Raw genomic sequence first — 14,293 nt, forward strand, 5'->3', positions numbered from 1 at the left:
GAAGAGGGGGAGACCCAAGGGGGGGGGTACTGTTACGCCGAGCGCTCCGGGTCCCCGCTCCTCCCCGGAGCGCTCGCTACACTTCCCTCACTGCAGCGCCCCGGTCGGTTCCACGGACCCGGGGCGCTGCGTTACCACCTCCGGCCGGGATGCGATTCGCGATGCGGGTAGCGCCCGCTCGCGATGCGCACCCCGGCTCCCGTACCTGACTCGCTCCCCGTCAGTTCTGTCCCGGCGCGCGCGGCCCCGCTCCCTAGGGCGCGCGCGCGCCGGGTCTTTGCGATTTAAAGGGCCACTGCACCGCTGATTGGTGCAGTGGTTCCAATTAGTGTTTACACCTGTGCACTTCCCTATATCACCTCACTTCCCCTTCACTCCCTCGCCGGATCTTGTTGCCCTAGTGCCAGTGAAAGCGTTCCTTGTGTGTTCCTTGCCTGTGATTCCAGACCTTCTGCCGTTGCCCCTGACTACGATCCTTGCTGCCTGCCCCGACCTTCTGCTACGTCCGACCTTGCTTCTGTCTACTCCCTTGTACCGCGCCTATCTTCAGCAGCCAGAGAGGTTGAGCCGTTGCTAGGGGATACGACCTGGTCACTACCGCCGCAGCAAGACCATCCCGCTTTGCGGCGGGCTCTGGTGAAAACCAGTAGTGACTTAGAACCGATCCTCTAGCACGGTCCACGCCAATCCCTCTCTGGCACAGAGGATCCACCACCTGCCAGCCGGCATCGTGACAGTTGTCCACTAACCAAGGACCACTTGGAGAGAGCTTCAAAAAGACATGGACATTCACATGATAATGAGTTATGATAATGATACTAGTAATAAAAATGTAATATTCCATCACACTATCTCAGCTAACTATCTTACCTGATGAGATTCATTAGATTTCCTGCTGTATATTCTCTCAGCACATATGGGCCTCTCTTCTAATTGAGCAACACAGCAGCACATCCGTATTCAAGTTACTTGTGGTCTAGACAGACACTAAGATGTTCGATGTGAAGAATGTCTAATTAAATCAATAATGTACATTATTCAGCACAAATTAGACCTCCTTAGGTAGAAGCATGGGTTAAATCAAGTACAATGTTTCTCAGAATACATACGATCCATTGGCACAATTATATCACTTTTACTTCCTGCTTCAGTATTTAGTAATGTGTACCATCGATCTGACATCTTTCATGCTGAATCCCTTTTCACATAGGCTGTAGCAGAATTATAGGTGCATAAATGAATGATAACATGGGTTAGCAATATCTATCTATCTATCTATCTATATGTCTGTTTATCTATCTAACAATCTTTCTACTGTTTTTCATATCTTTCTATTTACAGTGGTCCCTCAATATACCATATTAATCGGTTCCAAGAGTACCATTGTATGTAAAAAATATTGTATGTGGACTCCATAATTTTATGGAAGACTGGCAATTGGTTCATGATCCCTAGAAATGGCATATATAAGGGGCAGGGGTGAGATCAGTATATGGGGGCATATATTAGTAAGAGAGGGTGAGCTCAGTGCAGTATATATATATATATATATATATATATATACAGTACTAACCTCACCCTGTGCCTCATGTATATAGCATAAGGGACAGTAAATATAGTAAATATATTAACACTTTTATTTTGAAGCTCTGAGCTCATTCTGTACTTTACTTTAGGACCCAACTCACTGGAATGAACAGGAACTGCTGTGCCCGCTAGAAGTACAATGGGACCCCTACGGTAGGGAATATAAGGGCAGCACTCATTGGACTTCTACAGCAAGAAGCTGCAGGCTTACTGGACATTGCTGAGGGGCAGTGCAATGATGGGGAAGCTGAGGCCGGAAGCTGTGTTTGACCAAAGTTGAGAAGAAGAAGTTGAGCACATGTGCTCAGCGTCATATACAGAGGTTGCCTCTGGTAAATAGATGTATGAGTGTTGTCAGCATTGTTGAAGAAGTTGAAAGGGTGGAAGGTCAGCCTGTCAGTGTTCAGACGATATGCCGCAAACTGCATCAAATTGGTCTGCATGGCTGTCATCCCAGAAGGAAGTCTCTTCTAAAGATGCACTAGAAAGCCCACAAGCAGTTTGCTGAAGGCAAGCACATTTAGGACATGGATTAATGGAACCATGTCCTGGGGTCCAATGAGACCAAGAGACCAAGATATTTGATTCAGATAGTGTCAAGTGACAACAACCAGGTGAGGAGTACAAAGACAAGTGTTTCTTGGCTACATCAAGTATGGTGGTGTGAGTGTCACAGTTTGGGGCTGCATGAGTGCTGCTGGTACTGGGAGCTACAATTCATTGAAGGAACTATGAACGCCAACATGTACTGTGACATTGTCCAGTACATGTTGGGGTCCAGGTTGCCGAGCCAAACTTTATCATGGGTGAGTTATTCATTTGGTAAGCTGTTTGTGTAACACCTGCAGGGCAGTTAATCACAAGGCTAGTACCATCAGGAAGCTCTACAAACAGTGAGTTATACAGACGCCTTCCTCTCTGCCTGTTTTGTATATATATTGGATATATTGATTGGACAAATGATTAGCTGCACTCATTGTGGACACAGTTTTCATTACTTGTATATGGCATTGTACTGGCTTGTTGTCTGAACCATTTTTAAACATTTAGTTCTATTATATGCACTTTGTTTTTTTAATCAATGAAATAAATAGATAGATTTTTTTATATTACACATGCAACTTGTCTTCTTGTGTATAATTCCTAGTGTTCATAACATGTTGTTGATAATGTTATTACAGACTAGTCAATAACCTTTGTCCTGGCGATATGCATTTATTTAATTTAATGCTGGACATAAACGGAGTGGCCAGTTGGAGCATTTTGTTCTAAAGTATGTACTGTGACATACTAAAGGAGAGCATGATCCTCCTTCTTCAGAGACTTGGATGCAGGGCAGTATTCTAACATGAATACAACACCAAACACACCTCCAAAATTATCACTGCCTTGCTAACTAAGCTGAGGGTAAAGGTGATCGACTAGATAAGTATGCCTCCAGACATTAACCCTATTCAGCATCTGTGGGTCATCCTCAAATGGAAGGTGAGGAGAGCAAGGTATCTAACATTCACTAGCTTCATGATGTTATCTTGGAGGAGTGGAAGAGGACTCCAGTGGCAACCTGTAAAGCTCTGGTGAACTCTGAGGCTTAGGATAGTGCTGGAAAGTAACATAGTAACATAGTTCATAAGGTTGAAAAAAGACCAGAGTCCTACCTATACCCCTAATAAGTCCCTACTAAGTTGAGTTGATCCAGAGGAAGGCAAAAAAAAACTCATACTAGAGGTAAAAATTCCTTCCTGACTCCAAATATGGCAGTCAGAATAAATCCCTGGATCAATGTTCTGTCCCTATAGATCTAGTATACATAACCAGCTGTAACACTCAGGTTTCTGAAGACAGGACTCCAGTGTATGTGGATCCGCTGGACCTGTGTGGCAGATGACTCGGACCGTACCAAGGAGCAGAGTCTAAGGTGCCGCTGGTCTTCACCAGAGCCGCCGCAAAGCAGGATGGGCTTGCAGCTGCAGGCGACACCCAGGTCGCTACCCCTGGCACGGCTCGACCACACAGGTGGCTAAGGAGATGTGAGGCACTGGAGGGATGAGGCAACTCATAGTCTGGATAGCAGTAGGGCAGGCGGCACATTTGCGTAGTCAGGACATAGCAGGAGTTCAGTAGGCAGGCGGCAGAGGAGAAAGGTCAAGTCACAAGAGCAGGAGATCTGGTACACGGCAAGGCAATACAAAGGAAAATTTTCTCTAGGGCACAAGGCAACAAAGATCCAGCAGAGAACTGAGGAGGTTGGAGGAATTTATAAACAAGCCACAGGTGGTTACACTAATGAGCGTACTGCTCCTTTAAATCTTAAAGCTCCGGGGCATGCACGCCCTAAGGGACGGGAACATGTGCGTCGGAGCAGAGACGTGGAGGCAGAGGCAGGAGAAACACCCGGAGAGTGAAGGACTGGGGCTCGCATGCGGGCGTGTACCGTGATGCGAGTCCCAGCCCCGTTGGCAGCAGAAGGTAAGGGGACCATGCGCTCACGGCCAGCGTGTGATGCCGGAGCGCATAGTGTAACAGTACCCCCCCCCCTTTGGTCTCCCCCTCCTTTTACGAGAGAGAAAACTCCTGAGAAGGTCACGGTCCAGGATATTCTCCTTAGGTTCCCCAGATCTCTCCTCAAGACTGTAACCCTCCCAGTCGACCAAAAAAAAAATTGTTTACCTCTCACAGTTTTTGCAGCAAGAATCTATTCAACTTTGTAGATGTCAGATGAGCCGGAGACAGGTGTTGGGACAGGATTCTTCTGAGAGAACCGGTTTACGACAAGAGGCTTGAGGAGATAGACGTGGAAGGAATTGGGAATATGTAACATAGCAGGTAGACGGAGTTTGTAGGACACTGGATTGATCTTTTGTAGAATCTGGAAGGGACCAAAGTAGCGGGGACCGAGCTTGTAACAGGGGATCTTGAAGCGGATGTATTTGGATGAAAGCCACACCGTGTCACCAGGAGATAAGGACGGAGGAGGTCTTCTACTTTTATCTGCTTGCGCCTTCATGCGTGAAGAAGCTTGGGACGACTGTCGGGTCTGTTGCTAGATGGTGGAGAAGTCACTGAACAGCTCATCACCAGCAGGCACACCAGAGGAGACTGGGAGAGGAAGAGGAGGACAGAGATGGAGTCCGTAGACAACAAAAAAGGGAGACAACCTCGTGGACTCGGAATCCTTAAGATTGTATGAGAATTCAGCCCAGGGGAGAAGGTCGACCCAATCATCTTGGCGAGCTGAAACAAAATGCCGAAGATATGTCTCAAGGATTTGATTAACCCTCTCCACCTGACCGTTGGACTGAGGGTGGTAAGCCGATGAGAAGTCCAGATTGATGTCCAGACGGTTACAAAGGGCTCACCAGAACATAGAGACAAACTGCACCCCTCGATCTGAAACTATATGCTGTGGAAGACCATGTAAACGAAATACATGCAACAAGAAGTACTTCGCCAGCTGCGGAGCAGAAGGAAGACCTGGTAGAGGAATGAAATGAGCCATCTTGGAAAACCGATCTACCACGACCCAGATGACAGTGTTATTATGAGAAGGTGGCAAATTGGTGATGAAATCCATGGCAATTTGGGACCAGGGAGTCTCTGGAAAGGGTAAAGGCTGTGAAAGTCCTGCAGGTCTTTGCCGAGGAGTTTTGTCATGGGCACAAGTTACACAGGACCGAACAAAATCAGATTTTGATCACGTTCAAGATGGGGCCACCAGTAGTGCCGGGAAATAAGATGTAGGTTCTTGCGTATTCCAGGATGTCCTGTTGTCAAGGAAGAATGACCCCATTTCATTACTTTGCGTCTCAATCTGGTGGGCACAAAGGATTTTCCCTTAGGAACTTGCTGAATCTCGGCAGGAGCGGCAGGAATCAAATGGTCAGGAGGAATAATATGCCTAGGCGTGGAGTCCAAACCAATGACGTCAGAGGACCTGGAGAGAGCACCAGCCCTGATGTTCTTGTCTGCTGGACGGAAGTGAATGAAAAAGTTGAACCTGGAAAAGAACAGCGACCATCTTGCCTGGCGGGGGTTCAAACGCTGAACAGACTGAAGGTATAGAAGATTCTTATGATCAGAGTAGATGCTGACCGGATGAGAAGAACCTTCCAAGAAATGTCGCCATTCCTCCAAAGCTAGCTTGATAGCAAGAAGTTCACCATCTCCAATGGAGTAATTCCTCTCAGCAGGAGAGAAAGTCTTGGAGAAGAACCCATAAGTTAAACTCTTGCCCTTGGCGTTTTTCTTAGAGAGAACGGCACCTGCTCTAATAGATGAGGCATCAACCTCCAAAGCAAAGGGCCTCTCTGGATCAGGTCTTGTAAGCACGGGAGCAGAGGCAAACGCTGATTTTAAACGGGAGAAGGCCTCTTCAGCCTCTCGAGGCCAAGATTTAGGATTAAATGCCTTTTTAGTTAGAGCCACAATAGGAGCAACCAAGGATGAAAAATGTTGGATAAACTGACGATAATATTTATCGAATCCCAGAAAGCATTGAATCGCACATAGGCCCGAGGGATGAGGCCAATCCAATACTGCAGACAACTTATCTGGATCCATTTGCAGGCCCTGATGAGAGACAATGTAGCCAAGAAAAGGAAGACTAGATTTCTCTAACAGGCATTTCTCCAGTTTGGCACAGAGATGATTCTTCCGTAGTCGCTGAAGAACCAGATGAACATGAGTACGATGCTCCTCTAAGTTGGAAGAGAAGATCAGGATGTCATCTAGGTATACGACAACACAGGGGTAGAGAAGATCACGAAAGATATCGTTGATGAACTCCTGGAAAACAGCTGGAGCAATGCAGAGACCAAAAGGCATTACAAGATACTCAAAATGTCCGTCACGAGTTTTGAAGGCCATTTTACATTCATCTCCCTTGCCGATACGAATGAGGTTATACGCACCGCGTAAGTCCAACTTGAAGACCACGTAGGCGGTCAAAAAGCTCTGAGATAAGAGGTAGAGGGTAACGGTTCTTGATTGTGATTTTGTTAAGTCCCCTGTAGTCAATGTATGGATGGAGTGAGCCATCCTTCTTCCCTACAAAGAAGAATCCTGCTCCAGCAGGAGAAGAGGACTTACGGATAAAACCCTTATGGAGATTCTCCTGGATATACTTAGCCATGGCTTTGGTCTCAGGAACTGATAGAGGGTATATCCTCCCATGAGGAGGAGTGGTACCAGGCAGAAGATCAATAGGGCAGTCATAAGGACAATGTGGAGGCAGAGATTCAGCCTGTTTCTTGCAGAAGACATCCGAGAAATCTTGGTAAGGTGGTGGCAGGCCAGGTAAAGGTGAAAGACAAGAAACAACTTTACGCAGAACAGGTTGGAGGCAAAAATTTTGACAGGGTTGTCCCCAGCAAATTATTTCTCCAGTTCTCCAATCCAGTTGCGGGGAATGGCGTTGCAGCCAAGGAAGACCAAGAAGAATCTCAGAAGTACAGTGTGGCAGAACATAGAATTCAATCTTTTCTTTATGCGATACTCCCACTTGCATGACGAGAGATTCAGTACGGAAGTGAACCTTACAGTACAGATTGTGTCCATTAACAGAGGAGATGAACAAGGGCTTGGCAAGCCGAGTAAGGGGAAGATGATACTTGTGGACTAAAGCCGCATCAATAAAGTCACCTGCTGATCCGGAATCCAAAAATGATGTAGCTCTGAAGGAAGACTTGGCTGAAGTGAAGACTTGTACAGGAATAGTTAATTCTGATAATCTTTCTGGGTACTGTAGTTCTCCCATTGCCCATATTACCCTGGTTGCCCATCTTTGAACCCTCTCCAGCTCCACTATATCTTTCTTGAACACTGGTGCCCAGTACTGTACACAGTATTCTATGTGTGGTCTGACTAGTGATTTGTACAGTGGTAGAATTATTTCCTTGTCGTGGGCATCTATGTCCCTATTGATGTACCCCATGATTTTATTAGCCTTAGCAGCAGCTGCCCGACACTGGTCACTACAGCTAAATTTACTGTTAACTATGACTCCCAAGTCCTTTTCCATGTCAGTCGTCCAAATTGTTCTCCCATTTAATACATAATCCCAGCCCGGATTATGTATTAAAGTACTATTAAAGTAATATTGAAACTTTGGGCCCAATTTGGACATTTTTACATAAGGGTGTTCACATTTTTGTTTCCAAGGTTTAGAGAAGGTTGAGTTATTTTGAGGGAACACACCAATAAACATTGTTAGGCTAAGTTTCCACTTGTTTTTTTTTTTCTGGTAGTTTTTGACTCAAAAACTGCAGTGACAGTTTTCCAAAATCTGGCAGAAAAAAAACCAAGTGGAAACTTAGCCCTACACAGGCTGTGCACTCACTAGCTGAGTGTTATTTCTTCAGTGTTGTCACATGAAAACATATTTGGAAACATTTACAAAAAGTTGAGGGGTGGACTCACTTAGAGATATATAGATAGATAATACAGTCCAAAGAACAGCACATCCAAAACCATTTATGAAGTATCTGTTAGGTGCACACGGATTTATGGCTCCTGGTCAGCGATACCAAGACTTCAATCCATGTAGAAAGGACCGCAGCACACAAGATATCATTCAAGTCAAGTGCGTTTATTGCATCCACAGCATAACAAAGTGCGACGTTTCTGTGGTCTCTCACCGCCTTTATCAAGCATAAGCAAGTGAACACACATAGGGGGTTTAAATAATCCCATGTACAAAGTACAATTAGTACATAACAAGCAGTCAATTACATGCAAACAAACATAATAAAGTGCATTAAAGTGCTGAGGTTATTTGGTGTATATCTTCTTCCACCTAAAGTGCATCAATATATGTGCAAAATTATAAAACATACTACCGATGAATGTGCAGATTAAAAACATTTCAGTAAAATGCTTAATTAGAGGTGGACACTCACCACAGAAGTAGGCATAATCACAGTATACACACAAGAGCGTTAGGAAATAAACATTGTGCAGACGCAGGCAAAAGCCCACATCAGGAGGAAGTCGGACTCCATTAGAGGAATAAAGCACCAATGTAAATGTAAAAAATAAAATATTAAAAATAAAATAGAGCCATAGAAACAGCATCCCTCCCAACCCGCACAGGCGCACAGATGGTGGTGAAGGTAGCAATATTGGTTAAGGGGAACATCCGAACTTAAGTCGGATGGAGAAATCGTGATGTGAACGCAGCCTAAGTTTCCCTTGCAATTTACTTTATGTGGGGGAGACCACATATGATTTGAGGACATGATTAAACCAACACAGATATAGTATTTGCAAAAGCAAATTGGATTTACCGGTGTCTAAGCAGTTTTTTGAACAAAAACATTCTGAAAAAGATTTGAAAGTGATGATTATTGATCATGTCCCACAATTGAAGCGAGGAGAGGATAGGGTTATACTGCTTAAAAAACTTGAATTAAAGTGGATATATACATTAAACACTTTAAAGCCGAATGGACATACAACAAGATCTTTAAATACAGGTAGATGTGCTCCTGATATAGTCTATGTGAGAGGTGATGTTCGGTATGGAATAACAGGTGAATATATATATATATATATATATATATATATATATATATATATATGATTCTTTTCTATTTTTATGTTTTGTTTATTTTTCAGAAATTTACAACTGTGAAGAGAGGCTACAACACCACAGATTATTATATATTTATCATATTCAGGATACGGTCTGACAGTCTCTTATATTATATCAGGCCATGAGTGTTATATGTGATACATGATGATAATGGAATATCCTGTATTGGGATTCAAGTGGGTGAGAGCCTGTGAACTTGGTTAGGGATGATGCCTAAATGGCATAGGTCCTCTAATTCCGGTTCATCCCAGCCACACTGTGACCCGTCTGGGCACTAATGCTGGTCTGGGATTGGTTACTTACCTATAATGTGGACATTGGAGGTTCTGCAGATTATTTATATACTTGTGATTTGTAACATATTTTACTTATGCTTCTGTTCACCTTAACTAATTTGACCGTTGCTACCTTCACCATCATCTGTGCGCATGCGCGAGTTGTAAGGGATGCTGTCTCCATGGCTCCACTCATGCTAAGAGATGATTGGTGATTTATTCCTCTTATGGAGTCCAACTTCCTACTGACATGGACGCGGGCTTTTGCCTGCGTCTGCGCAGTGTTTATTTCCCAACGCTTTCGTGTGTTTACTGTGATTATGCCTACTTCTGTGGTGAGTGTCCGCCTCTAATTAAGCATTTTACTGTAATACTTTTAATCTGCACATTCATCGGTAGTATGCTTTATAATTTTGCACATATATTGATGCACTTTAGATGGAAGAAGATATACACCAAATAACCTCAGCTCTTAAATGCACTTTATTATGTTTGTTTACATGTAATTGACTGCTTGTTATCTACTAATTGCACTTTGTATATGGGATTATTTGAACCCCCTATGTGTGTTCACTTTTTATCAGGGGCATAGGTAGAAACCACAGGGCCCCAATGCGGAAAACCCCCTGTCCCCCCCCCCCCCACACACACACACACGTACACACTCCCCTCCCAGGGTGGACTGGGACCAAAAATAGGCCTAAGCATTTTAAAATAAGCAGCCCATTTTTTTTGGTGGGGGTCTGAATACGGCCACACGCTGTACCCCGTGAATATAATACTGCCACACATTGTACCCCATAAATATAATACAGCCACACACTGTAACACATGAATATAACCCTGGCACACACTGGGCCCATAATAATAATATTGTCACACACTTTCTTCTCAGTTCAACTGAATCCCACCCCTTCACTGTCCTCCTCCTCCAGACCCCTCCAGACCCCTCTGCCCTCCTCCTCCTCCTGGCTCATCTGTTACACCTGGCTCATCTGTACATATGGTGGCACTGGCCAGTGCCATCTTACTGTGTCCCTATATAAACCATACCGGCATATGCTGTTCCACTCACCATGCACCATGTATCACGATGCACTGACCCACACTAAAATGCACCTCTGCCCTCTCAGCCCTGACTGACTCCAACCTTGTATTGTAGCTCAGACCAGCATCCTCTTCCATGCTCTGCCGCACTTTGGTTACGCAAGGGACATCGCTCGTTACTTCTTTACTCTATCACCTGACAGCGTTCTTACAGACAGAATATTCAGCAGCAACGTACCTAGCGTGCGTTAGTCAGGAGCTGCAGCAGGTAATTTAACCCTGCCCACCCTGGATGTTTACATTGGGTTATTACAGCTTATGAATGACGATGGGAAGAGCGCTGCTGCTGCCTGTCGCCACCAGTCCACCACAGTCGCACACAGCCATGGCTCCTCAGCCCAGAAGGCGGCCGCCAGCACATATATGTCAGCCCAGTGAATCCACTGTCAGTGAGTGGCTGGGGATTCAGATTTTTCTGCCCTCTTTGCCACTCAGCTGCACACACACACATCATACTAACATACACACACATCATACACACATACATCATCCACACACATACATCATACACACACATCACACATACATACATCATCCACACACATCATACACACACATACATCCTCCACACACACACATACTTCATCCACACATATCATACACACACATACATCATCCACACACACATCATACACACACATCCATCATACGCACACATACATCATACACACATCACATATACATACATCATCCACACACATCATAGACACACATACATCATCCACACACATCACATATACATATATCATTCACACACATCACACATACATCCACACAGCATACAATACATACATACATACATCATACATACAGCCACAGACATTATACTTGTATATGCACATCATAAAGCAAAACAACGTCCACCAACCCCCCCGGCTGCCATAACCCACAGGCCACCACTGACCCAAAATCCCCCCCCCCCCCCCACGGGCCGCCACTCACCAGTTGCTCAGCATGTAGCGAGTCAGCGGCATCAGTCATGGAGCGTGGGGTGGAGGGGAGGCTGCAGCATCCATGCACTAAAGGTGGGGAATGTAGCGGGGTCAAAGGCACCTGTGGTTACAGGCAGGGAGATGTCAGGGGCTTGGAGAGGACGTGCGCTGAATTTTTAAAGGGGCCGAGCCAGCATTTTAGAAGTATTAAAAAAAAGGGCAGGCAGCGATGGGCCACCCCCGCTCAGGCCCACGCCCTCGGGCAATGCCCGAGTGCCGACCTGTCAGGTGAACTGCAGTGCAGCAGATAGTGCAGTGGCGGGGGCCCTGCGGGCCTCCCCTGGCTATGAGGCCTGGTTGCAGTTGCATGTGACCTCTATAGCTACGCCACTGCTTGTTATGCTTGATAAAGGCAGTGAGAGACCGAAGAAACGTCGCACTTTGTTTTGCTGAGGATACAATAAATGCACTTTCCTTGGATGAAATCTTGTGTGCTGCGGTCCTTTCTACATAGATAGCTAGAAAAAAAATGTTATATTCTCACCCAATTAGACCACAACATTTCAGCCCTGCTATAGAACTTTTCTCAAGCAAAAACTCTATGAGTATTTCACCTTTTTTCCACTATTTTTAAGTGCTTTTCAGTGGTTTTAAATTTTATACAATTATACGCCTGTGGATCTGCGTGTGTACTGCTGGGCACGAATTTTCATCAAAATAGGTATCTATCTATCATCTTTTAAAATATGTTATCCATATGGGGCTCCACTATTGTTGATCAGAACAATTTACACAACTTACTGTATTTGCATTGTTAAGTCATGTGTAGTGCAAGATGTCTTCTTCTCGGTGACTGACTGTTTGCATAATACACCATGTCTGGAGCATTTTCACATAATTGCTGACATGCCGGCGTGCTGGCAAGTGCCTGTCATTTTTCTACTGACAGCCGCCTATTTTCTTCCTGCTGCAGCCATGTGACAAGCTCATGAAAGGCGTGCATTTAAATGACGTTGTAGTGCATTCCCGTCTGACATACTAGGTCTCATTAGTTAGGTTAATGGTCTAGTGATAATGTTGGAATATAGGTAGAGACCCATCAGTAAAGGCTCATAAAGCATGTGAAATATTGAGTCTGTAAATCCATGCTCTGAGAATGTTCTAGTTTTTGGGTTTTATTTTTTATTTTTAATTAACTAAAATATTACCTGTACAATTTACTTTTTATCATGGTCATGTTATAAGAAATTTAAGGGGTAATCCCATCTCAGCTTGTTATCACCTATCCATAGAATAGGGAATAACAAGTTTATCAGTGAGAGTTCAACCGCTGGGACCACCAAGAACAGGGACATAATTGTCACTGAACTGAATAGTGTGGGCCATGCCTGCATGGCCACCACTCCATACAGACAGAAGCCTTCTAAAGACCTATGTGGCTGCAATATTAAATCTCCTATTACAACTTGTCACAGGTAGGTTGTGATAATATATCACAGGAGTGACAGTACACTGCAATACCCAGTGTATTTTACAAGTAATTCAAAGAAGGGGTTAAAAAGAATAAAATAAAAAATAGTTTTTTTATTAACAAATTTTATCATTTTTCAGATTAAAAATTCTTAAGTACAAAAAAGACTAACATAATGGTCCTCATTTACTATTCTAAACCTGACTTGTTTTGTCAGGTTTTTTTGGCGCATCTTTGTCTGCGACATGTTGCAGACATCGTGCGCCAGTCTGCGACACGATGCAAAATTTTTTTCCGACGGACCCGATGTGGATTCTCCCAAACCCGAAAAAGGGGCGTAACCCGACATTTCTGAGCTTTCCCACCTATTTATAAAGGTTTCCAACCCGAATTTGTTGAATTGTTGTGGATTTTTTCCCGACAACTCAGAGGAGTTGGAAACCAAAACCTACAAAACCCACGTGCGACAAACAGGATGCGACATGATAATAAATACCAGGGGAAAAAAGCAGTCGGGTAAGAAAGCAAGATAGACTTACAACCCGATTTTCTAAGTAAATGAGGGCCAATATGTATCTGAAATGGCCAGACTAGTTAAATATATTGTTATTTATCCTGTAAGGTGAACAACAAAAACAAAAAAATGCCTATTGGCAGAATTGCGTTTTTTTCTTTTGGTCCTTTCACATCCCTGAACAAAATATAATAAAAATTACCCAGGATTCATAAAAACTGCACATCAGAAAGAATGAACTCTCAAACAGCTTTGAAGACAAAAAATTCTAATGCAAATGGTAATTTGCTCACCCAGATCTTGTCTCCCCTGTGACACGGATGGTGCTGGGCAGCAGTCGGAGTAGAAACTTGAGAAGAAAGAGAAATTCATTCAGTGCAGGGACAATGCAGTGAATGAGTCTTTTTATTCCATAAAAACTAACGATACAAGTGGTGCATCATCGAGTGACACTTCTTAGGTGTGTACCACCCTTAGTCATGATAAAAATACATCTAATCTGTTTTCTTAAAAAGGTGTCATGTGACAGGACAAATGACTGTACATAGCATGGTAGAAAACAAAAAAATGGAATAAAAATGTAGGCGTAAAACTAGATAAAAACTGTATAGATTTGGCATTGTTGTAATTGTACTGAGTTGCTGTCACGATGCCGGCTGGCAGGTAGTGGATCCTCTGTGCCGGAGAGGGATTGGCGTGGACCGTGCTAGTGGATCGGTTCTAAGTCACTACTGGTTTTCACCAGAGCCCGCCGCAAAGCGGGATGGTCTTGCTGCGGCGGTAGTGACCAGGTCGTATCCACTAGCAACGGCTCAC

Source organism: Hyla sarda, chromosome 5, assembly GCF_029499605.1.
Source record: "Hyla sarda isolate aHylSar1 chromosome 5, aHylSar1.hap1, whole genome shotgun sequence".
In the NCBI taxonomy this organism is placed as follows: domain Eukaryota; kingdom Metazoa; phylum Chordata; class Amphibia; order Anura; family Hylidae; genus Hyla; species Hyla sarda.